The following is a 27,989-nucleotide window of genomic DNA, read 5'->3' on the forward strand; positions in this document are numbered from 1 at the left end:
GAGGTCCTGCCCTTCAACACAAAATTACATAACTGTCTTTTCCCCCTTCTCTATCCAATTCAGTATGCGGCAGGTTTCCATTAAAGAAAGCAGGTGTTCAGTTTGCATAGTCCACGTGCCATACATATTTTGTGATTTACTGCTGAAGTGTGAATTCAAATCAATCTGCAGGTTACTTTTCCCCAGAGACTGGGGTCAGACTGTTGGATTTGCTTCATGTAATCTGTCAAATATCCTGGTGGGCAGTCATAGAATTTATTTAGGATGTGTGTTAACTAGCTACCTAGGTATGAAAAGCTTTATATGCCATTGTCCTCTTGAACCATGCGGCTCTTTTTGAAGGATCGTCTTTAGTAAGCCTACCCAGATGAAGTCTAGCCAGGTAAGTTGATATGTACTGTCAGCTAGATTTAAATAGTGGAAATGATTAAAATCACACTAGTAGGATAAAATACTGTTAGCAAAGTCTGTTCCCTTTTATTTCTGGGTCAGGTCAATTCTATGCTGACAGCAAGGAAAGGCTGATTTAAAACGTAACTTAGTAGTTGTTATTTCAGCAGTGCTAGAGGTTTGCTTGGCTTTCTGTGCATTAGGGAAGTCAGCCTGCTTCCTAGCAGATAGGCACTAGCGCAGTTTCGGTTACTGCTGTCTCTCTGCTTTGTAGAGATACAGAAAAGAGGTAAAAGGTAAAAATAAGAATACTTAATTTTAGTTAGTCTGGACTACTACTATTAGAGTAGAATGATGAAAGTAGTTTGAGTGCAAATTGTTCCCTTACAAACTAGCTGGTTCAGATTGGAATCTGACAGGAGGAAAGACTTGTCGATATATAAGCAAATCTGAACCAAAGAGTGAAATCCACAAAAATACCCTCCTGTAACTGTGTCTCTTCACTCCTGCTGTTATATCAATGGACTGTTTCCTCAAAACACTGCAATTTTTATTTAGCCTAGAACTATGTTTAATATTCTCCTGCAAGTAGTAGGGGGTTGGTTGTTCTGTGCTAGTAATCCCATAGCATTTCCATTTAATTTTCCTAGCAGTTGTGTAACATGGCAGCCAAGATATTCTTGTGACATTTATAAGAATTCAACAAGAATTCAGATATGCTTTAGGGCACTGGGGGGTTTTTTGAGTTGTTGTTTTTCCTTCACTACATCTTCCATGATTTTTGGAAGGGAGGAAACATCGATGTTTGAGCAACAGCACTGTACTTGTTTTCTCAGTGGGAGGCACTGTTTGAAAAAAATGAAATAGGTTACAGCAATGACAGTTATCTTCTTATTCATGGGTGAGAAGTCGTTCTTCCACAGAGATCACAGCTGTCTGTGTAGAAAATCATGTAAGGCCTTTGTAATGTTCAGCACAGCATATCTTCATCCAACAAGTGAGGTATTTCTTCCTGCTGTCAAATTATTTTGGCTTGAGTGTAGCTGATCAAACTTCACTGGGACTACAGCTGCGTGATAGTTGTTGTAGTTAGACGTATGGTGCTCACAGAAAAGAAGCTTCTGTCAAACTTGGAAGAGAAAAGATTCTGTCAGTAATAATGCCATACAGTTCAGGAGCGATGGTGCTGGAGTAACAGAAGGGTAATTTTCAAAAATTTCATTTTGGCCTTTATCACCAGGAAGAGTGTGAAGGGAAAAAAAATTTACTTCCACCCACCAAGTGTTGCATCATGGTAGCACAGTTTGTCAGCACAGCAACAAAATGTTCATATAATCCTGCTGGAACTATTGTTGTAGTGTCAAGAAATGCCAATAACGTGACACTTGCAACATATATATAGCCGTTATAGGGTGGTAGTAACGAAGTTATCCAATGCAGATGTTTGTCTCTATATGCTTGCATTTTTATTTTAATTAACCCATTCATTAAAGTTAAATAAAAGTAGTCACCCCATCAGTAAATTAAAAATAAAGTTTGAAACTGGGATTTTTTTGGTGTTCCTATTACAATTTTTTTGTTGGCATTTTAGTTATAGTATGAATTCATGTGTTCTAGAAGGCAGGGGTTCTAATTAGAGTCACTGAAAGTTTGGGAGCTTTTTGGTTGTGGTATTTTTTTAAAATTTGCTTTAGCTGATACTAATTCTTTCAGGGCCATGAATGGATTTAAGGCAAAAACACAGATTATTTCATCAACTGCATATTCCTTGAGATCAATCATTGCATCTCTGTTCTCTCATCATAAATTTTGTTTTGCTCAGGTCTGGTTAGAGGCTGGATAATAAAGCTACTGCCACTGCCTTTAGTGGAATTTTCAACAGTATAGGTGTTTATGACTTGAATCTCCTATTTCTCTTCTTGAGTGTGCAACTTTTCAATCCTTTCCTTTCCCCCTTCCGCTGACCACTTTCTTCTTCTCTCCTTCCTCCTTGTTAGCAGGATTTTGACAGAGCACTGTTAGAGCTCCAGAAGATTCAGCTTGCTGGGACTGAGGTTACAGGTCAAATATATGAATCAGATACTTAAAAGTAGGCATGATATGCTCTGGGGTGATGCCTAGAGTATCCCAGGAAGATGCAAGGAGTCTGACGGAGGCGTTATGTGAGTGGAGGTTCATTAGCTGCTGTTGTCTAGCCATTGGACTGTCTCTTTGCTAGTTGTCTTCTACGTTGTAGTGCAGGCTTGTCATTTTTTCTCACCAGGAACACCAGTTGGTGACACAGTCTTATTTCAGGACATGTTTCAGACAGCATTTCATCTAACCCCAACTTCCTCTCTGTGCCCCAAGATGGTGCTATGATGTCTGTTAACCCGAGGAAGATGGAGAGGGGAAGAATTCTCCAGAACAGATTTTGCACGACTAGAGAGAAAAAGAATCCGATAGATAGTTCTTAAATCCTCGTGTTTCATATCCTTTAATATGAGATGAGAGCTAAGTTAGTGGTGGTTGTTAAAAGTAGAGGAAAAACTAGCAGGAGCTTGATGGAAAAACTCCCAAACCACAGTTAACTATTGATTTTGATAGAAGCAGTTTAAGTGAAGATTTAATCTGTTGTTTGGGGTAAATACATATTGTTGTCACCAACAAAGAACCCAAAAGACAAAATGGCTTGAAAGAAAGAACACCAACACTGAATAGGTTCCAGTATTTTCAATCCACCTGTCTATATCACAGCTACTCATGCAAATATCGATCGAAAATGCAGAGATTTCAGCTTATTTTATCTCAGGCTTGATGTCAAACTAGCAAAGAACTATCTGGAAAAATGTTGTTCTTGCTCTTCTTTTTTTCTCTTCTCACTTCGTTGAACATTTTGACCAAAATGAAGATCTTACCAACCCAACAGGCTGTTCCTGCAACATGTTACTCTACAGCAACAACGTGGCTCAGGTAGGAGGCTGGAAGTATTTTTGGAAACAAATGACACCAATTCCCAATTAATCCTACATTGAAATAAACTAAACAGTGGTATTTAAACAATAATTCTAATGAAGTTAGAATTTCCATAAATTAAATATATTTAAAAGCATATACTTATTTAAATTGCATAATTAATACTTATACTAAATTCTTTTTTGAGTTCAAATCTGTTGAATGTTAATGGAGTTGCATTTACAGTGTGTTAAGTGAGATCAGAACTGGGTGCTGCATGTTTGCTTTGATATGTTGTGGAGCAAAATTCTCCAGCAAAAGCCTTTAACTTCCATGTGTGTTGGTGTTGGAACCCCGCAGGAAAAGTGCACTTTTATATGCCAGCAAAAGCGTTCTCTTTAGAGCTCGTACTGTTGGTATGTTTGTGAAGTCAGACAAAAGGAGCTAGGTGCTATATGTCGTTAAGCCTTCTGGAAGAAAGTTTAATTGATACTGTATTAAAATCTTAGCTGCTAAAGCCCTTAAAAAATGATGTTGGTCTAAAACGTTTCCTGAATTATCCAAAGGCTTTGAGAAATACTTACATTTCCCTTGTCTGTTGTAAGACCTATGGTGAGAAACTGGCTATTAGCTTTTAAATACTCATTGTATAGTATACTTCTAATGAGGCAGGGAAGTGTTTTGTATTTTTATAAAGTGATGTCTGGTGATTTAAAAAAAAATAAATTTATATAGCAATTTATTTTTTTTTCTTCATTAGATGTGAAAAAGTGTCTCCCACCATGGACATTTTTGATATAATCTCTTAAGTAATTCATGTGTTCTTCTGCTAATGCACAAGTAACACAACCAACCAATTACAATGCAAGCAGAATTTTAAAATTATGTTAAATGGCTGTCTTGCTATTAGAGCAAAATATTTACCCCTTTTTCCTCTGGAATATTTTATGAAATAAATAATAAACAATGTGAGTACTAAATGTGTGTCACTGGTGGGCAAAGCAGTAAGTTTTACTTTACTTATAAAATGTTGCTTCATGATCTGCTAGGGTCCTTCAGAGATTGCTTTGGTAAAAAAGTGACTTAGTGAGACATGAAAGAATGTAAAATGGATGGCAGTAGAAGAAACAGTTATACTTTCTGTTTATAAAATATAGTTACATTGGATAATACTCTCCACCAGGTGGCTGGCATGTCAACATCATTGCAACAATTCTCTGAATTGTCTTTTATGTGTTAGCCTTGCTTTGAGAAGGAGAATCTCATTTCTCTTCCAGAGAGGCACCGTACAAGGCTGTGGTGGCTAAACAGGAGGGGGCGAAGGCAATAATGGTGCCTTGGTCCTTTTATATGATAAATTAATCTCAGGAGCATTCCCTCAGATGTGGAAGATTTTACAAATCCCTTTTAAAAAGAAGTACCTCCTAATTGGAAGTTCCTAAGATCTGAAACGGAACTCCAAGTACACGCTTGTGTGGTTTCTGTCGGATCCTGTTTCTAGATGGATCCTGGTTCATGCCTGTAGGGAGTCTGTGTCCCTAAAACAGGACTCGGGCTCCTGCTGGGGGTTGGGGGGGCGGGCAGAGACCTAGAAATGAAATAAGGCATCACTCAGGTTGTATGTGTAGCACAGTGGGGCTTGAGTTCCTTTTTGGATCCATCCTCCAACTCTTTCTTTTCGCAGCTTTAGTGGCTTTTCCCTTGGATGGATAAAGACTTTGAGCATTAGAAGGAGCAGGGTTAACTTTCTGAGGAAATATTACAGACACATGCCCTAATTGTAGGTGCTATTATGAGAGTAAGGCTGAACTGTGATGAATTAGGTAATTCCTTCTCACACGAGAAGAGGAATGAATTCTTAATAGCTGAGAATTAGAAGGCAACCTCATTTAACAGGCAGAGGGAAAATGGTCTCCTGAGAAGGCCCTGTCATAGTCTCCCCTGGCTTGTCAAACTGTGTTTTTGGGAGATGGGAACAGGTTGAGAAGCCTGTTATGAACGTAACTGTATCTGAAAAAGTTGAACCACAGCAGTGTACCTTACTTGTGACTCTAGTTCTCTGACCTTTACTTACTTTTAAAGACAAATTGTTGTCGATCCATCAGAATGCTTTTTAGAAATTATTTTATGTACTTCTAATCAGGAACTTCTCCCAGGTAGGTGTTTTGCCTTGATTTATAAACAGTTGTGGAGGACATGAACCGGCACACATCTAACCTACTCGGTTAGCAATGGAGAGGACAGCAATGAAGGTCAGCTTGCAGGTGCTGGGTGCAGGGAGAGATGCTTACTGCTCTGATTGTCCTCAGAAAAGAGATCTGCAAAGAAAAGTTCCCACCTTTGTAAATGTTTTGATGTATGTTGTTACTGGAATGGGCTGTCATATTTGCCCTAGGAGGTGATACAGACGTGGTAGAAAAGCTGGAGGGGAAAGGACAGAAAAAGCTTTTAAAAGCTGATTGCGAGCCTTGTTTTCGATTACTGAGAGGGAGTGACAAGCAAGCCTTTTCTCTGTCAGCATTTTTTTAGGAAGAAATGAGTCTGGGGAGAATGGCAAGTAAGGGTAAGAGTCAGGAAAAATCTTTTGCCTCGATTGGCTTTTGCAGTTCTCTTCTGCGTTATGGCTCTCTGTCCTAGCCCTTCAAAAATTCATGTTTATTTTTATCCCTATCTGGGACTCGCTATGCAAAGTAAAGCTGGTGTCTTCTGCCTCATGGGGCCTTGCTCTTGTATTCCTTCTTTTGAAAACTCTATAGCCTCTGTAGGAAATGCATCTTCTTTGTCTTGTGCGTGGTTTGTACATTTTTAGGTGTTGACACAGTATAATTAAAATTGAAGAAAGTAGGGAAGGCATTTAGAAAGAGTAATTACTGGTATGGCAGTAACAAAATTAGTGGGAAGTGAGTATGAAAAGAGAAATCGTCCTTCTGTGAACAGCTTTAGTAGATCTGTCCCTGCCTATGGGCTTAAAATGTTAGATTTGAGTTGCAGGACCACGGATGTACCTGTAGCTGCCACTAATGATGAAAATTCTCTTAATCTCAGTGAGAGGAATTAGCTGTCCTTTCCTTTTGAATATTAAATACTCGCTAATTAATTGGTCACACACTGATGTGCTGGTGCTTATCGTACAGGTCCGCAGTGTGGGTGGTTGTAGCGCAAGAGGTGCGAGCCATGGCAGCATCAGCGGAAGGTCTGCTCCTAGGCTGCCAGAGAGGCAGCCCTTCAGCTCTGGCGAATGTGTAGCAGCCTCACTTGCTTTTGAGTCTTAAGCCTGCAGGGCTGTTAGAACGTCTTGGCAGAACCTGGTTTTCCAGGAGCAAAGAAACGTGAGCCAAAGCTCTAGAGCTCTGCTCTAGATGCTGGTCCTGCAGGGCTGTGGAGGAAAACAAATACTACACAGTTTGCATTCAGGGCCTGTCAGCCTGTTTGCAGCGGACTGATTTCAAAACCAGTTTATAGTCAAGTAGTATAGGAGAATAAGTGAAGGGAGGGGTTTTTGGGGTTGGGGGTTTTTTTGTTTGTTTGGGTTTTTTTGTTTGGTTTTAATGTAAGATGTGTTTTGTCTCCTTGTTTTTTACATTATTTTATTTATGGTGAACCGGTTTGATATCTGCCAAGTGTGTTAAGCTAAGCATCTGAAGCTAGTTGCTGTGCTCAATAGTTTACCAAAGCTACTACTTAATAAATATCTTGAAACAAGTATTTGCTTTTAATAGAGATGGGTGTGAGTTGCAGAAGGATCTCCTAATGCAGACTGCATATGGAACACATAATTTGGTGTGATCTAATGCAAAGACTGCTGTAAACTTTGGGCCCTGGTCCGGGCTTTGATCCCATTCTTCTAAGCTCAGGGTAATTTGGATAGACTCATCCCCACCCTCATCCCTTGCCCTGATCATTCAGTTTTTAATGGTATCCCGTTGGACAATTAAATCTTTGTAGCATAAAAATTACTATTCTGATTTCAAAAAGACTTTGAGACTACAGTCCCATCATTGAAGGTTGTTACGAGCAGTCCCACCCAAGTGCAGTTCATTAAAGAGGTCTCACTCATTGAGTCATTCTCTGCAGCACGAACACTTTACCTGAAAAAGATACAGAATTGGCGCTTTATAAACTCTCATCCCTGCCTCAGAGTAGGTTCTTTTTGCTGTTGTACAATAGAATAAGATAATTTTTAACCTACTGATTCAAATTTTGTCTTGCAGCTATTAACCTTCCTCCTTGTTGTTTTACACATTTATTTATGTCATAGGAAGGTTTTGTCTAGGGGTGGGCTTTTCTTTTCAGTATTTTGGTGGTCTTCCTGTTTTGAAGGCATGCAAATTTTGAAAATTGTATCTTGTGATTATGGCAAACCTCAGCAGATAGTAGCTGTGATCATATCCCTAATCAGTGTTTTCTTTTCTGACAAAAGTAATTAAAAAAACGTTTTACTACTTTCACACTGAACTTCTACCTCCAGCAAAAGGATGATACTGGAAGCAGACTGACATGTGGGTTGTTTCTTTGGTGCAAGTAGACTGGTGAGTTTTGAAGGAGCCTAGTCCCAACTAGGGGCTAATGTTTGAATGTACGTTTAGGTTTAAAAAAGCTTTATAAAGGCAGAAGATAAAATGCTCTACAAAAACTACGCACTCTAATTTTTAAAGCCTATACAGGCCGTGAGTGCCACAAATGTCACACCACAGAGTGAGTCAAACGCGTGTATCTTGGGAGCGGGTTACCAAATAGGTTGGCAGCACTCTGAAAAACAAGTGTCACTATGTACAAATAAATTCCAAGTCAAATTCTGATTTTTGTGAAATCAATTTAAAGTGAATGCTTGTAAGGTTTCAAAAAAAAAAAAGAATTCAAAAATATCTGATTGGCATAATAAAGTTTCGGGAGCTGCAGTTCTTGCCTGTTTCTGCTGTTGGAACCTGAGCTGACGTGAACTTTGTTCGCACTGAATGATCCAAAGGAAAATAATCAGGTTCTGACCCTGCAATGAGTTTTGCGTGGGCTTGTTACTATTTAGACAGATGGGATATATTAGAGGTGCCATTTCTTGTTTCATTGTTGTAATAAATGGCAGCTTTTTTAATAGTTATTGCTCATAAAACACTGTGATTTTTATTAAGCTTCAGTGAGATTTGCAAGCTGCCATTAAAATGAACAAAAACATGCAAATGATTGTAAAGCCGAATGAAGATTTTAACAATATTCAGTTTGAATTATTTAAGACAATGTTCAGTTTGGCCATTTCCTTTTCACTGTTCAGCTACTTTTCCCCTGAGCCTGCACTACTACTTTGCCTTTTGGGTGTGTGCAAAACACACCGGCTTTGCCTGTGTTTGTGTGTGAGGGCAGGGGGTACCTAAGCGTTAGGGAAGCAATAGGGTGGGTTTGTTGTCGATTTGCTTTGCTTATTTTTTGAAAGCTGGCTGTCCAGTGGTATATGTAAATATTAGTATTCCAATGGGAATTCTACCCTCAAACATGTATCTCAGATTTCCAATGGTCTCTTCTTCCCTTAGCCTTCTCCTCCACTACCTAAAAAATTTCTCTTACGCAGTTCTTGCATTTAGTGGCAAGATTTGTAAATGTACTGATTACCTGGCAACTCCTGCCCTTGGCAGTGGGACTTGAAAATTTGTTTGCTTCATGGTGGTGCTGAGCGCTTGTGAGTATCTGGCTCACGGGGGGGTTGCAAGGCATGCGGGAGAACTCGCATCTGATCTGGGCCTCCCCACTGGCACATCATCTCGTCTTTATGCTGTGGTTTTGATTTAAATCTCTCTTCTCTGAAGTAAAGGTGCGGCAGGAACAATAACTTGAGTGGAACATTTGATAAAGCTGAAGGATACTGATATGCATCCTATAGAATAATAACTTCTTGGCTTTGAAAACAGTTTGCTGCTCCGTGAATCACCTGCTCTGTCTTCCCGTACAGTGTTGAAGTGTTGATGCTTTAACATGGTAAATGCCGGTATTTCTGTTAGTTTGTTAGCCCAAACCTCTATGTCTAGGAAAGTCAGACTGGTCACTTCTAGACTCTCCGTTCGTGGAAGAGTTCCTGTCAGGAGTACCAGGTGCTGAGTAAAATGCTTCTCACAGATGTGGTGTGCTGCACTTCGACTGAATACATCCCATTCTGTCCGCTTGTCATATCTCATACGTTACGCTGGGGGTAAAAACCTGTTTTATTTGGTTTTGCTATCTTATGCTTGCATTGATTTTGAAAATGCAACATATAGTAATGAAAGATAAAATGCTCTTTCAGATGCTCCAGAAAAGCGCTCTCAGAAGGAAGCCTTTATTATTATGTTGCACAAATTACATACATGGAGTGTAATGGAGCAATTTTAATTTAAAAAAAAAAAAAAGGAATTATTTTTTCACTTATAAGGGAAGATATCTGTTTTATACAGAGTATTCCTTTGCAACAGGATCCTGATTATAGGGTATTACAATAGAATAAATATTTTCCATTTGGCATCAATGGGTATGGGTCACTTTGAAAATCCTTGAGAGCTTTTTATTTTGTTAGTTTATGGGGAATGAAGGCAAGTAAATGAAAAGATGAAGACCAAGGCCACTCTAAAGCTTATTACTGATTTTAGATGGTCAATCTGAGACAACTGAAAATGAACTTACTTAAAAAACCAAAACAACCCTCTTCTCCCCTGCTTCTCCAAAAATTGGCGTTTTTTGCTGGCTGAAGTGGACAGATGGAATCTTGAATAAAGAGCGTAATAACAGAAAATATCCACTATTTTGGCTAAATATATATGTACATAAAATGGGAGTAGAGAAATTTTAAGTAAAATTAACACATCCTTGCTTTGAAATGTGGAATATTTTGTTATGTGTGACTCCGGTGGGAAATTTTGTATGCTCTTTTGGCCTGTGGAAGTAAGACTCGTGAAGAAGTGTGCCTGCCTTTTTATGTCAGGATACCTGGGTCCTTGTTAACTGGTTGACTCCATAAACTCGTGCTGGGAAATTTATCTAAATACAAGAGTCATCTGTCCTTGGTAGGAAAGTAATCGAACTGTCTTAAATTAATGTTTTGAGTACGATGGTTGAATGGTCCATGGTTAGCTTGGTCCCCTATGGATGGAAAGCTTTATGGCTTTTTATTTGTTGGAAATAAATCCAGCCTTTTTCATAAGTATATAAGTGTGCTACTAGTAGCACTATAAATGCATCAAATAGTAAATATAATGTCCTATTCATATGAGAAGTATTCGGGGGAATGTAATTCTCTGAGCCTTTGGCACTTACCTCCAAACAGTACCCCCTATATTGTGTTTAGCTTTTACTGTTGAGAGCAAGTGTAATTGTAAAAGCCTGCTAAAATTGAAAATATTATGAATTTTGTTGCATTTTATCATGGTAATTTATACTTGTTTTCTTTTAAACAACTTGAGTCAGTTTGTGCCTTTTTTTTTTTAAAAAAAGTTACATTGCAACACCGAACACAGATAAATCAAGCTGTTTATTTTAACTTACTCTTTCCTTTTTGTTTGAAAATGCTTTTTATTTTTTAAGACAAACTTTTCCCTAAGCTCATCTGTTGAAGTCTGTTCTGTTCCTAAGAAGAAAAATGGACAGCAGTGGGAGAGAAGTGGAAAGAATAAAACCCCAAAGAGGCCAAAGCTGTTTCAGCGGTGACTGCAGCTGGGAAGCTCAAGGGCTGTGGGCAAAGCACATGGTGCATGGCCCAGCTCCTGAACCTCCATTTCACAGAATCACAGAATCTTAGTGGTTGGAAGGGACCTTTGAGACCATCGAGTCCAACCACATTAAAAAAAAAAAAAAAAAAAAGCACCCACCAACTAAACTCCACACCCACAACCCCACACACAACACCCCACCACAAACCAATAATCTTGGGCACTAGAGCATGCCCTGAAGAGCCATGTCTACACGTTTCTTAAATACCTCCAGGGATGGTGACTCCACCACCTCCCTGGGCAGGCTGTTCCAGTGCCTGACCACTCTTTCAGTAAAGTAATTCTTCCTAATATCTAATCTAAATCTCCCCTGCCGCAGCTTCATACCATTTCCTCTGGTCCTGTCATTATTCACCTGGGAGAAGAGGCCAACCCCTGCCTCTCTACAGTTTCCTTTCAGGTAGTTGTAGAGGGCAGTGAGGTCTCCCCTCAGCCTCCTCTTCTCCAAACTAAACATGCCCAGTTCCCTCAGCCTCTCCTCATAGGACTTGTTCTCCAGACCCCTCACCAGCTTGGTGGCTCTCCTCTGGACACGCTCCAGCATTTCAATGTCTTTCCTGTAGTGAGGGGCCCAAAACTGAACACAGTACTCGAGGTGAGGCCTCACCAGTGCCCAGTACAGAGGCACGATCACTTCCCTACTCCTGCTGGCCACGCCATTCCTGATACAAGCCAGGATGCTATTGGCCTTCTTGGCCACCTGGGCACATTGCTGGCTCCTGTTAAGCCGGCCGTCCACCAGCACCCCCAGGTCCTTTTCTGCCGGGCAGCGTTCCAGCCACTCTTCCCCAAGCCCGTAGCGTTGCTTGGGATTGTTGTGACCGAAATGCAGGACCCGGCACTTGGCCTTATTAAACCTCATACAGTTGGCCTTGGCCCATCGATCCGGCCTGTCCAGGTCCCTCTGTAAAGCCTTCCTACCCTCAAGCAGATCAACACTCCCACCTAGTTTGGTTGCAATTTCCCACTCCAGCTCCCCTCTTCTGGCCGAGGACAAATCAGGGCTCGTGAGTGTTGTCTTTGTGTGGCCTGTCCATGGAAGCAAAACTCACCAGCAGCATGCTGCTCCTGGGCAGGTTTCACTCTGTGAAACTGGTCATAGCTAAGTATCGTGAATAGGGATGTTTCCCAGTTACCAGATGTAAATTATAATGGAGTTACAGAAAAGTAAGTGACTTTTGGTGGAAGCCTTTCTTGGCTTTCCAGTGCTTTTCAGGTGGAGTTTCTAGTGATGCTAGAGCTGTTTGCTGCTTGAAAAAGCAGCTACTCAGATATTTATTTATTTTTTTGTAACCCTATTAGAAGCTGGAGAAATGGCTTTTGTGGTACTGTTGTAGATGTCTGAAGAGTCTTCTTCAGTTCAAGCAGTAAATAAAGCCAGATTGCAAAACAAAACATTGCTTATGTTGCACATTATATCTACTTGAAGTACCTGTGAGTGGAGCTTTTTTCATGGCTCAGTAACTGAAGAAATGGTGACAGCAACGGGTAAAAACTTTGAGTTGTATCTGGAGGCATCCACATGGGGAAACCTAGAGTAATGATTGATGCCAGTACCTATAAGTAATAGGTAATACCTATTAATACCGACATAAGCAGTGTTTGTATTGGTTCTAATCTGCTTTGTGGACAGCTGTTGATTACAGGGTTTTTACTTGCTGGAAGTCTGATATATTTCTACCTTTGCAAACAGTTACTGAAAAGTAGTGCTAATGTTTTGCCAACTTTTATTTGTTGTCTCACTTCTCCTTGTTGGAAGGAATAGTAATCATGATTTATATTGCTTTACAGCTTCATTAGTTTGGCATTTGGGTGCTTGTTGTGTAAAGTCAAATATTTGGCATCAGTTGGAATTTACATAATCCTGATGCATTTTCATCATACGATCATCACTGAGCTGATGAGGTATATGTTTCTGAGCATTCTGGGCAAGACTTTGGAAGATTCTCATGCACTAGTCTAGGCCTTATTTGTGCTCGCTGAAGCCACTGAGGATCTACGTGTTGATGATCTCAAGTGAGGGCCAGAAATCTCACAATTTAATACATCACTCAAAATTAATTACATCACATCTCACATGATTTAATACATCTGCATTTATTCTGTGAATGACACGTTTTACAAAAAAGTTATTTAAGATCTCCAAAACACTTTATGAATTGTATTTTTGCATGTATTTGCATTTAATATGTCTAATCTCTGGTACAATTGAAATCATGTTACATTTTCTTTAGTTGATGGCAGTGGTTTTATTCCCTTGGTTCCCCCTTCCATTTTCTCTTGTCAAAAGGCACACTTTATCAGAGGAGGGAGATAAATATAGTACAGTGTTATAACCTTTAAAACAGTCTTATTTTATGTCTGTATTTCCTCAAGAATTTGTTCACGTGCTTAGAAATGATCTTGAAAAATCAGTTTATTCTAACTATGTACTCTTTATTCTATGTATTTCCCCTGTGAAGAAACACAGTAAAACCGAAAATCTCTAATCCATAATAAGGGATTTTTTTATTATTATAATTTTTTAAACTTTGAAAATTGACAGAGGTTAGCAAAACCTCTTGTCACAGAAAATTTCAGCTGAAATGTATTCTAATAGTTCTGAAAATACTGGTGACTATTGCGTGTCTTTGGTAGGTAGGTATCAGGAGACAAAGCTAGCATGAGCATCCTTTAAGCTACTGTCCTGGGGAATAAACTTGACTTTGCCGCTGGTTGGCTGCCTTTTTGCAATATAGAAACTTCTGGCAGGCTGCATTTTCTGTTTGCACATGCTCCTTGATCCTGCCCATAGAACTGCCGACCGCTGAGGAGAAGCAGTGCAGCCGGCCGAGTTCTGGCCTCGGGGAACATGCCAGGAACATGCCTCCTGAGGCCATAATGCGTTTTGAGGGCAGGGTAGACAGGAGATGGAGTGGGAGCCTTCATAAAAGGCATGGAGCCTCCTCTGCTCCTGGATCCTATAGATAAGCGGGCTGGAAGCAACGCTGTTGGTTGCACGGTGCTTTTGGTGGCAGGTGATGAGTCCCCAGAGGGAGATCCTGCCAGCGCCGCGTTGCTGTAGGACGAGGTGTGGCGGCACGTCGAGGCCTGGCCAGGAGAAGCCAGTTTGTCACCGCAGAATTTTTCTGGATCGGTGTGTGGGTGGCTTCCTGCTGGAGCTGAAGAGCTGTCAGCGTTGCCTTTTTGTGACAATAGTGTGGGGGAAAGCTATGCAGGAGAAGTCTTGGAGAGCTAAGAAATGTTTTAAAATACTTACTGCTTTTCCTTCATGCTTCACTGAAAGACCACTGTTTTGCCTTTAATCGAGGAGAGATTATAATCACTTGGTTTTTAAAAAGAGTATTTGGTGTTGTGCTCCAGTGAATTCTTTTGTGAAGAGCTTGCAGGGAATAGTCCTAGGCATGTTAAAGTACTGGTAACAAAACAATATTTCTCCAAACAGCGCGTGTAAGCATTCTTTCAGAAGTCCAGCCACAGACGGTAAAAGGAATAGTTTAGGAATAGAGCTAGCTGTCAACCACAAGAAAAATTTTCACTGGCATCTCATTGTTACATTTTAATTGATAAAATGGCCTGTTGTCTGCTTTGTAATCAGAAGAACTCATCTTGAACCACTTTGTTATGTGTCTTGAAAATAATTTCTGTATTTTAGCTAATCAAAGAAAATTTAATTGATTGCTGCTTTTGAGTCATAGGCATTAATAAACAGGCAAAGCATAACACGTCTTGCATAAAAAGCCAACGGATTAATTTACAGAGGAATCTGTGTCAGATGCTTCTTGCCGTATATAATGTCTTAGTGTGAGGATGTACAAAATTTTTGCAAATTGTCATTAAGGTCCTATCATTATTCACATACTCCAAAATTATCTTGGTTTTTACTGTTGTTATTATTGAGCAAACTGCTGCTCTAAAGAAACTGTAAAAGTTGCAAGATCAGAGGAAGTATTGAGGAATATCTAATCTTCTGCAAATTTTTCTATCTTTCTACAACAGTAAATACCACTTTATCAGGATTATAATCTTGTTCCTTGTGAGAATTGTTGCTCTGAATTAGACCAGAAATAATGTAAGAATAATTCTGCCTATACTACTTTGGAACTTCATTGTGCAGTTTTCAGTCGGCCCTGACCAAATATTTTTTTGTTGGTGCCATCAAGGCAGAAAAAAGAAGGGAAGGAAAGGAAAAAGGAAAGATGGTGACATCTAAGTATTATGCTTCTAGTTGAGGGTAGAGATGATTCATCAGGCTTATTTCCTTTCATCTGCACTGTTTTTCTGATCTGTATCAAGAAAACTCTGGAACTCTTCCTTTAGAAATAGAGAAAACAACAACAATAAACAACAAATATTAAGGGAGGTGGTTAAATTCTGATAACTCCAGGAACTCTGATTGAGATTGTTGCTAGAGACAGTTCGACAGCCTTTTTCTTGTCCTCATACGCTTTGCCTGTGATATTTGTTTATTTTCCTGATAAGTATATATCCGCTTATAAACTTCATGCCAGAATTCTTGTTAATAATTGCCTGAATGTGCTGCAGAAACAATGCTTGTTCCCTTCATAGAGGGGAAATTCTTTTTTTCTCCTTGAACTAGAGGGGTCAAAATCAGCCAACACACAATGGAAAGCTATATTGGAACTGCATTTGTATATGACAGTTACTATATTTATAACCTGGAACAGAATGATAATACTCCTTTGGCCAGCAGCGTGCGTTATCATGCTGATGAAAATGGCATGTATCTGTGTGTTTCATTTCTCCATCCTTTCATTTCTGAAGGAGCTCTAGTATATTAGCAGTCTTTAATGTTCAGGGTTTCATGATGCCTCTGGACAGCAATTTAATTGGTGCAAATGCTCTGGCAGCCTATATTTATTTTTACTTTTTTTTTTTTCTTCTGTAAGAGCAATACGGGACTACAGTCACAAGATACCTTGCAATAGTTCAAGTTGTCGCACGTGTAATTAATAATAATTTGTAATGAATAATTATGTGGATGGCTACTGTAAGTGATGGGAAAACCAGATATGACAACTCCATTGAACTTAGTTTAAGAAAATGCTGGAAGGCATCATTGCATAAATAATCTTTCTTGGAAATGGTGTCACCATACTTTTCTGGTGCTTTGGAAAACCTTAACAGAGAAAACAAATGATTTGCAGGTAAAACTTTGTCAGAAAAACAGTTTAACCACAATTGTGTGAACAGGGAGGTGTAAATTCTTTCTCAAATCCGGATTGTTTGGTTGCACCTCATGGATGCTCAAATTAGTTTCTAGGAACTCTTTTAATCACTCCTTCAGTGATCCTAAGGTTTTGGTCCAGGCAGGAATCTTCATTTGATGAATAAACCTCCAGTGAACCCCCCCGTTATCTCTACACTTGCAAGCGGGATGGTAAGCAGGGGCAGCCGAGCTGCCTCCAGAACCAGCAGTAATACAGTTTTGTTATCGAGCATGAATTACTCTGGAACAGCACTAGGGAAGCGTGTCTGTCCTTTTACTGGGACTCGAGCTCGGATCTTCCCGTAGCGCTGCGCTGTGCCCAGCAGGCAGGCGCTCGTACCCTACCTGCCACCGATCTACGTGGATAAATTTAAAAGAAGGTGTGTTAAAGCACGGCTTGAAATGCTGGGGGTGCTTCTAGTTTTCTAAATTCACAGTAAGATGCTTACGGTCAGGATCTGCCTGCCTGGCAAACTGATGTAATTTCAGTGTTTTATAGCTTTTTCCTGTGAGAAGATCTTTAGCTAAACTGCAGGTTAACCCTCGTCGGCCCTTGCCTATGGATATGACCCTTATACAGCAGGGTTCACGCTCTGCTAGCCAGCAAAACTAAATGAGAGCAGAGTTACAGCCCTTTTTCTTCTGAGGGTTGTCGTCAGGTGTATGCACAGTTTTCTTCAGTGGCTGAGAGAGATTCTCTGAAACGGAGTAAGGTTATTTTCCGATGCACGTCAGCTGAGAATCTTCCCGGTGACATTCAGGTAAAAAAGAAGCAGAAAGAAGCACAAAAAAGAAAATTCCTGTTATCCGTTAATATTTGAAAAAATAGTAGTGTGATGAAATTTCACTAATAGCATAGCCCATCCTATGATGCAGTCAGAATCACAGATGTCCTTGCAAACATCTGGTATAACAGCAAGCAGGGCGGTAGATTAAACCTATTTTCTCTGTATTACTAAAAAGGTTAACAGTCTTGCTAGACAATTGGGTGGGTTTAACATTAAGGTTGATTCATCTTTCTTACATGAAGGTTTGCAGTACTATGAGCTTTTGAGATACGTCCCTGTTCAGCATTTAAGCACACACTGAACCACTGTGGTAAACTTATTGCAGTCCTTTATGCTAAAAGAAGGTTGTAGAAATGAGTCCTTTCTGTATACATGGAGCAGTCTGGCGGCGTTCTTCGTTGCAGTGTCATAAATGTATTTACAATAAATTTGGCTAGCATAGATTCCAAATGCATCTTTTTTCCCTTGGGAGGGGACAAGAGAGTGATGTATTCCTAAGGAAATCTTTGAAGCTCCTGATGAAATGTACTTCAGTCGGCAACATTTGGGGGAGGGTAACATCTTTCCCCCTTGTTTTAATTCTCCCTTAAATGTGGATTTCAATGAAAAACCTTGAAAAATGCTTTTGACTAGATTATTATCAAAATACTTCATAATTATCCTTTTTTTTTTCCTTTTTCTTCAGCCGGTCATTTATATTCTGCACAGACTAGAATAGCACTGTGGGGGGAGCACTTAAATAGGAAGAAGATATTTGTCATCTGTCACACTCTGAAATTAAACTTTTGATATCGAGTTATTGCCTTAGAAATAACTTCAAAAAATTTTCATGCAGAGAAAAGTACATGGTGGGGGAAGCTGTTGAACAAGTTATGTAATAACACTGGGTTAAATCCTCTGTAAGTGAGCAGAGTCTTTTAAAATATTTCTTCATGAATAAATTAAAAAAAAAAATCCATACAATTAAAATTCCAATGATTCCTTGACCACTTACGTGGATTTTTTTCTTTTAACAAAATCACAGAGGGTAGGCTGAGGTTCCCAGAGCTGCTGCAGAGATTTCTAATGAGAAATTGATATCCAGTTTTGTTAGATGGCTTTGAAAATTCTTGTTGTACATTTACATATATTAAGAAAGTAGAAAGGAGAGAAAGGGGCCATGTCTAAGGAGAACATTTTATAGTGAGGGAAGTAAAGCTCAAAAGTACCAATGGCAATTGTACAAAGAGTAAGTTAGGAGGAATATATAATTTAATAATGGCTACAGTGGAGAGTATTTGGACTTTAGCATGATCCTTCTGTTTTGTGGATAGAGGTTGAAAAATTATAAATGAGATGAAACAAAGGAGTGGCTTATCCACAGAGTTGGGATAGTAGAACCGTTCCTAGCTGATGAGTTTAAGACTACTGAGGGAGAACGGTGGACTCCTCTTTTCCACAACCGGTTTTGTTACAAAGACAGTATCTGTTGAGTGGCTGTGTTCATTAAACCTGTCATTTGTTGAGGTAAGTGAGCAACTTGTGGTTTGTTTGTTTTTGGGTTTTTTTTTTTTTTTTGCTAAATCAGGTTGCTTGCTTTGTGGTTTTGCTTATGCCCCGTTGGCAGCCTCTGGTGTCGTGCAGAAGGCTTGGAGGCATTGCTCTTGCATAACCCACTGCACAACAAACGTATTTTCTTGTTCTCTGCGCTGATATATATTAATTTTTTTTTGTCTGCTGCAAGCACGTCTGTCTTATTTGTAGCCGTCGTAGCCTATGGTCATGTCATTTCTTCCCCCAAAATGTTTACAAATTCTTTTGTTGGTTTTTTTTTGTTTTTTTCCTCCTTTTGGCACGTAGTGGATAGCAGGTTTCATTTAGCATAATGAGACATGTGGTGTGAATGTGTCCGTGCTGTCACAGGGTAAGGACGCCTTGCAGCAGAGGTAGATGGCAGTAGCTAGCAGCATGCGGATTCTCCATCTGATTCCCTTTTTGCCTGCAGTTAGCCATGCGGAAGCTGGCTACTGTGCTCTTTGCTGGCTGGACGCCCGCTCGACACATGGGCAGCACTGGAAGTAGCCAAGAAGCCTTACATGCCTAAGAAATGTGTGACTTCTAGCTGGGAATGCCTGAAAAGCAACATTTTGTTAGTCATTGAGTCGTGCTTTCAGAAATAAGAAAATGCGCTTTTTTTCTAATAAAAAGTTATTTTTCAAATATTAATTACGTTTTTTGAGACTTTATAAGAGGTGAATCTCATTCCTTTTTGAACTAGTTTCTATAGGGTGTTTATCGTACAGCCTTAAACGGTCTAGAAATGTTACTGGATCACTGAACTGATCTCTGCGAGAAAACAATCGAGAATCTATGTTGAATACAGCTGTAAAGCTCTATGATATAATTATATAGTTGTTACCATCTGAGGATTCTTCTAGCCCATGTAGTCTTCTAGAATCAGAGAAACAAATTCTTAAAGGAATTAGTAACACTCCAATTTATGAAGTGCTGGTAACTACAAACAGTGAAGGTGTTTGCATATCAGCTGGGTCATAATTGTTTTATTTTCTTTGTCTAATATGTCTGTGGTAAAGATGATACTATGCCTTTTGAGCTACTAAATGGTCTTATAACCAAAACCATTTCAGAAGAACAAAAGTTCGACCTCTTGGCATATGACTAATGTTGAGGCAAATGAAGGTCAGACATCACCTTGAATCTTTTGAAATATACGGGTCTGATTCCAATACTTAAAATTTGAAGTACTAATTTCATTATTTATTTTAAAACTGAATACCTCAGGGGAACAATGAGGTGTACCTCTTAAAAGACCCTTACCTGATCTTTTTTCCTGTTTTAAATCTGCGATAGATGGCCTTTGAATAAAATAGATAATACAGATTAATGTCTTAGACCACTAACCATACCAAGTACATATAGGTCACCAAGTAAATGCACTACTGTACCTAATGAGATTTTAACTTCAAATTCATCTGGATCTATTGCATGATTCAGGTAAAGTTGTCCATTCATTTTTGTTGCCTTAAATTAACATAGAGAATACTCATTGTATGAAATACTTGTGTATATAAATATGTTGTAGACTGAAGTCAGTATTTGTTTCTTAGGTGTTGAATGCCTGTTTATTATTCTGACTCTGCATCTTTAAAATAAAGACAAGGTAAAAAAAATATAGGAAAGAAAAAAGAAGAGAACCCAACCAACCAAACAAGTGTTTGGGGGCAATGTTTCTAGCTCACACTTCTAGCTAGGTCTTGTCTGAGAGACAGAACGACTTCTTTAGAAGAACACCCTTGACTCATATAATAGAACAAGGAAACCTGTCCCTTGCTGCTTTTTCAGTTCGTCATCTGATGAGAGACGACAGTAGATGTACCACAGCCACTGAGAGGCTTTACTGCCTGTCTTTTTGACATACTGAGTTAACACGTAGGCTGTCAGTTTTGTTTTGTAATGCTATAATTACTTATACTGAAATCCCGAGGAATTATAAGAAGGATGAGATGCATTTCACATTGTAAGCTAAACTTGGAATAATACTACGTTTATGGAAGGTGGGAACAATTGAAGGTGTAGCGAAAGTCTGTACCACTATTGCAGGGGGGTGGTGGTGGAGGACAAAACGCCTCACAATAACCATTTAATTAAAAAAAGGAGTAATTTTTCCTCCTTCCATGGTAATGTATTTTCCAAGCGTCAGCGTAGTTTGTTTTACCATTGTCTTCCCTGACTTGCAAATGTTGTGGTTTCATTTCTCTACCAGCTTGAATTACGGATGCACGGTTCATTATGGAATTTTTGCTAATGCCACAGCCCTCAGCCTGTATATATTATATGCTAGGGCGTCGGCTTTAGAAAAGTGGCACGTTGCTTTACCAACTCTGGAGTTTCACTCATTCAATATTCAAACATTAGTAAACTTTGACCTAGGGCACAAGAGCCAAATGGAGCTGGGTTTTGAGGCCTCTTCCCTGCAGCAGATGGAGGCGCTGCCCGGCAGGCTGCCTTTCCTCCCAGGCCCTGGTCGTCTGTTATCCCAGCTTCACCCAAAGCTCTGCCTTCTTTCAGATTAACAAAGGCGTTATGCCTGATTCAAAACCTACACCCGTTATAACTTTTAGCAAATTCAATTTACTATGTTTATCTTAATAGATGTTTCTGTGTAGCAGCAACATTGTAGGATATTTAGACGTAAAGTAGAAAGAAATTCAGTGATGCTGCAGTGAGCATATCTTACTGGAATTTGTTGTAAAATGAAAAATACAAAACAACTTTGATCTAAGCTACAGTGTAAATTTTGGCTTTGTTCGGTATCATGCCAAATACTGATGTCATCTTTCTAATTTTGTTAAAGTTTTTGTCTTTACGAAGATCATTCTCTACATTTTTATAAATATGTAATGGTGGACAATGTATTTTTCAGCCTGATCCTTGTGGATTTATGCATCAAAGAAAGAATCTCTTATTATAGCCTTTGCAAATTCATATAAGCTCTCTTTTGTGAGCTACATGTACATGCTTTGTCCATCGGCTGTACAGGAGTAAATCAAATAAAGGAAATAATGGAAAATCTTAACTGTCAGATGGCAAGAGTGCACATATTGAGTAGTGGAAAATACTGCAAGTGGAAAAGCTCTTTTTAGGTGTTGGAATAATTGTATGTTGCTTCAAGCACACGACTAGAACAGTTTAAACAGTTATTAAAGAATGTTGCCAGATCTTATCACTGCAGTCATGCATATAGATCAGTGATCCCCGTGCAGCACTACAAAATGTGTGAATGAAGTACGCTTACTAAAAATAAACCTATTGAGTGCTATTCCTAAATTGCCATAGAATACTGGATAAATTGTACAATTTTAGCAGTAGAAAATCATCTCCAAGACCGAATTAAAAAGTGCGTCTAACTGCAACATTACAAGTGAGTTTAAGAGATGGTAAAATAGTTGCAGTCCTTCTTTGTTTGCGTGAGTGTTCATCAGTGTTTTAAAAAAGACAAACAAACAACAGACAAATAAGACCCCATCGAACAAAACCCCCATGGCAGCACTTACGGCAGGATGACACTAGTGAGCTGAGGAGAGGCCAGGGCTGGTGTGGAGCAGTGAGTGAAGGGGCGTGCAGAGCCTGTGTCCTCGGCCTTCCAAGAGGGCACCGTGCAATATTTTACGGATTTCACTTGGCATCAGTAAGTCTGCAATTGATATATCTCTGAGTATCTCCAGCCAGTCTTTTATCACCATCAGATTAGTTCATTAAATTTGGAGCCGTTTTAGTTCTGCTTTTTCCTCATTTGTGAGAAGAATTGATGCGCTGTGATTGTGTGGGAACACCTGTAAGGGGTGTAGTTCTTGGAGCAGGCCGGAGGAGATTGGAACTGCTATGACTTACGTTGTAAAGCCACTTAAGCTGCCCAGAATATAAAGAGAAGCATCTGTGGTTTGTTGTTTGTGGTTTTTTTAATGATAATGGGGAAAAAAAAAAGGTTCTCAAGACACTTGGCAGCAGGGGAGCATCCCAGAGCTGCTTCAAAGACCGAAGAACCTTTTCTTTCCCTGTCCTCCCCTTTTCACAGAATCCTTTAATACTTAATCAAATTTCTCTTGTACCCTTGTACAGAATCTATTTCCTTCCTCATAAGAAACTGGTTTGTTGATGGAGCGTCTGCCCTTGCCACCTCTGTGACTCTTCCACATTTTTAGGATATTGAATAAATGGGAACTCACATCAGTTTCTTTATAGTTCAGTCTTCAGTTTGACTTGAGAAGGTGGAACCTTTCCCTCATGAAAAACAGTCTTTAAAATCAATCAGCTACTTTTTTCTCTAGCAAATTCTTTGATTATTGGGCTTTTTTATGGTTATTCATATTTTCACCCAATGGTAGCAAGTGAATGATTGCAGGCGTACTGAATTTCTGCTCTGGCAAGGGTTTAAGCTGTTTAGGGAAACAAATGAAGCACAAAGGTTTTTATTTAACAATAAATTTTATATGAATCTAATTTTTTTCATGAGTGACTGGCTTTCTCAGATCAAGCTCCTTTACAGGAAATTTTACAGGAATATGCAGTACCTTTAACAACTATAACTTTTCCAAAACTCTTGGAATGCCAGATGAAAGCATAAAGAACTACTGATTTGATGGAGCCTTAAGCAATCCCCTGATCAAAGCAACAGTGCATATTAAAACTAGCATTGATTACTCTGGGACGGTTTTATAAGCCTGGTCTATGGTTTTGTTACCTTTCCCAGGCTGAAGATGTCGAGTCTTTATAGAGTCAGAGAAATACGATTGAGAACACTGATCAGATGTTTATTTGCATTGCCAATTTATGCAGAAGATGGACTGCTTCTGCTTAGCTCCAGAATTGTGCACACAATTTGAAATAATAGAGCTCTAGTTTTCAGCCATCTCCATCTATTTCCTTGATGGGAAATCTCTGGAATAAATGCAGAAAAGGGATGTTGGTATCCTGGGCAGTGGAGCAAGGTGTTTGACTTGGAACTACTGCAAGTACTTCTGTTGGCATAGAATGAACGAAAGATATTTTGATCACTTGTAGTAATTAGATTCCATGTCACTTCCATCAAGTGGGTTAGCTTTTTTTCTTGTCCGGATTTCAGTTTCATTTCTGATGTGTCTCTTACCTAACTTGGCCTCGACTCTCAAATAAGCTGTATCGTCCTTTTAATTTCTGACCTCAACAGGTGTGTGGTGCTCACAGTGACACTCAGACTCAAAGAATTGCTTTTGGGCTTTTAGTGGCGTGATGTACGTTCAGTCCGTGTTATGTTCCGATAGTGCTCTGAAAAGTTGAAAGATAAATTGATATTGAATGTGTCTATTCTGGCACTCTTAGAAGGCTGTCACTGCTGTGTAACTGCATAAAGCTCCCAGCCCAGCGCAACAGGCTGACTGGTGGTGAGAGGGTACGTTTAACAAGATGGTTATCAAATTGTCCTGAAAAATATGATACGCACACAGTATTATGTCTCTGCTTAAAATTATCTCTAGAAGGTTTTTAAATAGATTCTTTGTTGAAAATTTAGTAATCCTGTAGTTAGATTTGTGAACCAAAGAGGTATCTTGATGTAATTCTTGGAAGAATTATTTGTTTTCATCTCCTGCAAAAGTAACTGAGTAAAACATTCATATCCCCTGACTCATGTGTATATTTGTTTACTAGACATTTTTCCCTTCAAAACATTTGATTCTAAGAAAAACTGAGGCTATCAGTTCTATTTAAGACTTACAGACCTCAGTGATACTACAGAATAACTATAAATTGCAATAGGTGTAATAGCTGTTACGTGCATTATTATTATCTTGATTTTTTTTGGAATTGGAGAATTTTTAATGCCTCAATTATATTGGAGAATGAGTTAAAACTTTTTTTTAAAGACTCACTTTTAAGTTTGCAATTGTGGAGTAATACAGAAAAGATGAGGTTAATTTTATTACTTGTGCAATAAAACCATTTTGATCTAAATGAAACCAGATGCTTTAAAATGGTTGGACTGCTTTTTTCCCTGATTCTACATTCATTGTATCTAGTCATAATTTATATTTCCAAAATTAAAATCATTTATTCTTTATTTTTATTAGGGCTTGCATGCTGTGGCACAAAGATTGCGTCACCCTGTGCGCTGTGTTCAAGGTAAGCCTTATTTCATCATTGTTAAGTTATACACGTTATCGTTCCGGGGGATATTATGTTAGTTTGTCAGTCTGTCATTTGAAATGATCATAAACACACTGCCCTGACTGTAGTCTTTACCTTTTGTACTGAATTAGTGACAAATTTCCAGTTTTGTACAACATCCAGTGCAAAATTAGTTTTAAAAATCTCTGAAGAATTTGATAATGGCCTCAAAGTTTCATTGGTTATGTTAAAAAGTGCAGCCAGCACAGGACGGGGACATTTCTGTAGTTGAAGTAAAGCAGTAGCATCCTCATTCGTGACTGGTCCCCCCGTGACAGGGGGACGCAAACAGTAACACAAAAGGCCCAGCTTGGGGTCCAGGAAATCCCATTCTGTCCAGGCTTCATGTCTTCAGGCCCTTTATCTGTGCTAAGTAGTTCTCCATGGTAGCCAACTTCTTGGCACTTCTTAAAATAACTCGGTTAAAAATATTCCATAAACTCATTTTGTATAGGCAAAATAAGCCCCTGTGCTCCTCCAAAGCAGCACACGTTTCTTCTGTTCCCCTTCTCTCCAAACATTAGCAAATTACCACTTTTATTATGGATAGGACATGAAAATAAACCAGCTTTTGGAATTAATCACATTTATCATGTTTATCAAATGGTTCCCAACTATGGTCTGTTCTTTTTTTGAGCTGTTAAGTAGAAAACACCTTCTGTAATTCTGGGTTTACTGATCCGTATTTTTAAATTCGTTATTTTTCCTCATGGTTTTTACTGGAAGTAGCTTGAATCCTCATGTGGTTCCACCCCCTCTTTTTCTTTCTGGTTTGTTTTTTTTTTTTTTCCCCTTCCGCCCTCATAAGTTCTCCGTTACCTGCCAGAGGATGTCTGTGCTACTCGGTGACTTCTGCCTCTGAGACCAGAAGTTACTAAACAGCTTTCCCTAGCTGAGGGGATTAGAGATGTCAGTGGAGTGGCCAAGGCTTTAAAGGACACACTTGTTTAATCTTCTTCCCTAGTTCGCTTAAGTTCAGTCAGTCATTGAAAATCTGCCTTATTAAACTGTCAAGGTAATCAATAGACACGTTCAGTTAAGCTGCTGCTTGGTATTTCTGAGAGTCCAGTCACATTTATAAGTGTACTGCTGCTTCCTGAATAAAAATATTTAATCCTAGCATATTCATTGGCTTCTTAATAAGTACACTTACCCGTGGGAATAGCTTGCCTTGCAGGGCCTTGAACAGCCAACGGTGAAGGTTTATGTGCATCTTTGCAGATCGTGACCAAGGACAAGCCCTTGCTCAATTTCATAGCACATTTAATTACTCATCACACTGGAGTAGGAGTTAATGCAAGAACAAAAGCTTAACATCTGTCAGGTCTTTTAATGCCAAAGTTCCTATATTTCCAGATTTTGGTTTGTTTTATACAGTTTCTCCCTCATTTAGCAACTTTTCCATGTAATGCATGAGTCTTTTCCATAGTCTCCTGTACAACATAGTGGTATTTGGAGCAGTTCTACTATTTTGCTGGTGCTTGCTAGATGTTTGGAACATCTGTGAGGATCTTAGCACTGTGTCTGCCGATTGATTAATCTGGGAAGGCCAGAAAGACAGTTAATGGCTCTATTAATAATTTCACTCTCTTATATTCTCAGTTGTGAAATACTGGACCAATATTTTGTGCTCTAAGGTGTGGTAAGTGTCTTTCATTTTAGTGTCCACCTAGCGGTAATCCACAGCAAGCTTTGGTGATGTTCTCTAAAGCAGGGGTTCATAATTTTTCTTTCCACAATTACTGAACAAGGCCCCAAGCTCAGCATTGCTTAGCCAAAATAGTCTTACAACAAATACAAGAAACCATTGTAATCTCAAGGGCTTAAGGTTACATTTTATTAATGCAGATTGTTTTTATGAGTAAGGCAAGTCTGATGGTATTATTATCAGTCTAATTTTTTTGAACACATTTTGTCAAGGCTAGCACAAAACCCCAGATAAACTGGAGTATAACTTTTCTGATTTTGATGGGAAAACTCATTCTATGCTGTCCAATCTCTCTTTAATGGTTTTGAGGGGGAGAAAATGATGATTAAAGCAGAGTATTGAAAATTCTGCACGCAAAATACTTGGTGAAAAGGAATTACAAATCTAGTGTCAAAAAATCTGCAGTCAGATAAAATTGTTTGGTGCTTCCTTTTGTTTCTAATTTATATTCATAAGAAAAAAGTACGAAAAAATAGCAATTGGAGAGATTAATCAAAGCTATCAGTACAACAAGAAAACCAATTTACAGTTCATACTTTCAGAATTACCACAGTGCAACTTTTGTATTTGTAGTATATTTGCAAAGAATTCTGTCCTGTATGAAGCCCTGGTGCAAACATAAACAAATTGCCCATCAGTTGTGAATCAAGAGTAAGTCACACATCTAGAGTCATAAATACACAGTTAATCTTTTATTATCTAAAATATGTCAACTATAGATGATGCTAAACTTTTTTTTCAGTTGACATGCTTGTAATATGGTATCAAACTACTGAGCTTTCTTTGTAGAGTCCCCAGTTTATTTGCAGATACCCATGGTACTCTAAATTGAACCTGCCGTTATTATTCACCTTTGATGTATGGCTGCTCTGATTAATGTGGTTTGGGCATTGCAATTACTTTGAATCATTTGTCATCTTTTATCTGCTGTAATGTAATTTTTATTAGAATTCTCTTGAAGAATGCAGTTTATATTAGTGACTAGAGCAGGAATTAAACATTGGAGAGTGCGGGGAGTTGTTCCTGCATTTAGTAGTACGACCCTTACTGTATGCCTGCCTTATATCCCAGAAACGCTTCTTGCGGCAAGATGTTTTTTTAATTGACCTTTTAAAAAATACTATGTATAAATAAGAGTCGTGTAACTTCTGCAGAGATGGGTCTTTTGATTGCAGGTGTTCATAATTAGATTAATTTATGAAGTAGATCAAGCCAATGAAGGAGGATGACAGAGAGCTTATCAAATTAGCTAAGTAGAGCAATTAATCACGACAGACCTTAACTGTTTTGTTTCTTTTTTCAATCATCATCGTGTGCAGCGTGCGGTGTTTTTCAGCTTCCATTAACGAAGGCATTTAATATGAAGCTGCATTTGGTGAGACACTTTCCTTGTTGCCTCCTTGTGACATGCGTGTCTTGGATAGTGTCAGTGGTGGTACAGAGCAGTGCCACAAACGCTGTGCCGCTTTGAGAAACCCGCCGACATTCCCAGTGCACAGAGCAGAGTCCTTCTA

General features: G+C 39.0%; 1 protein-coding gene across 8 annotated transcripts in view; it reads left to right on the top strand.

Annotated features, from left to right (window-relative positions):
• The window catches only part of ATP2B2 (ATPase plasma membrane Ca2+ transporting 2), a 429,010-nt gene that overhangs the window by 85,761 nt on the left and 315,260 nt on the right, over positions 1–27,989 (top strand). For all 8 annotated transcript variants that reach the window (XM_054216330.1, XM_054216336.1, XM_054216334.1 and 5 more), the window contains exon 2: positions 24,671–24,722. The gene's annotated coding sequence lies outside the window, so the exon portion shown is untranslated. The remainder of the gene's footprint in view (positions 1–24,670; positions 24,723–27,989) is intronic.

This window comes from Rissa tridactyla, chromosome 10, assembly GCF_028500815.1.
Source record: "Rissa tridactyla isolate bRisTri1 chromosome 10, bRisTri1.patW.cur.20221130, whole genome shotgun sequence".
Lineage (NCBI taxonomy): Eukaryota > Metazoa > Chordata > Aves > Charadriiformes > Laridae > Rissa > Rissa tridactyla.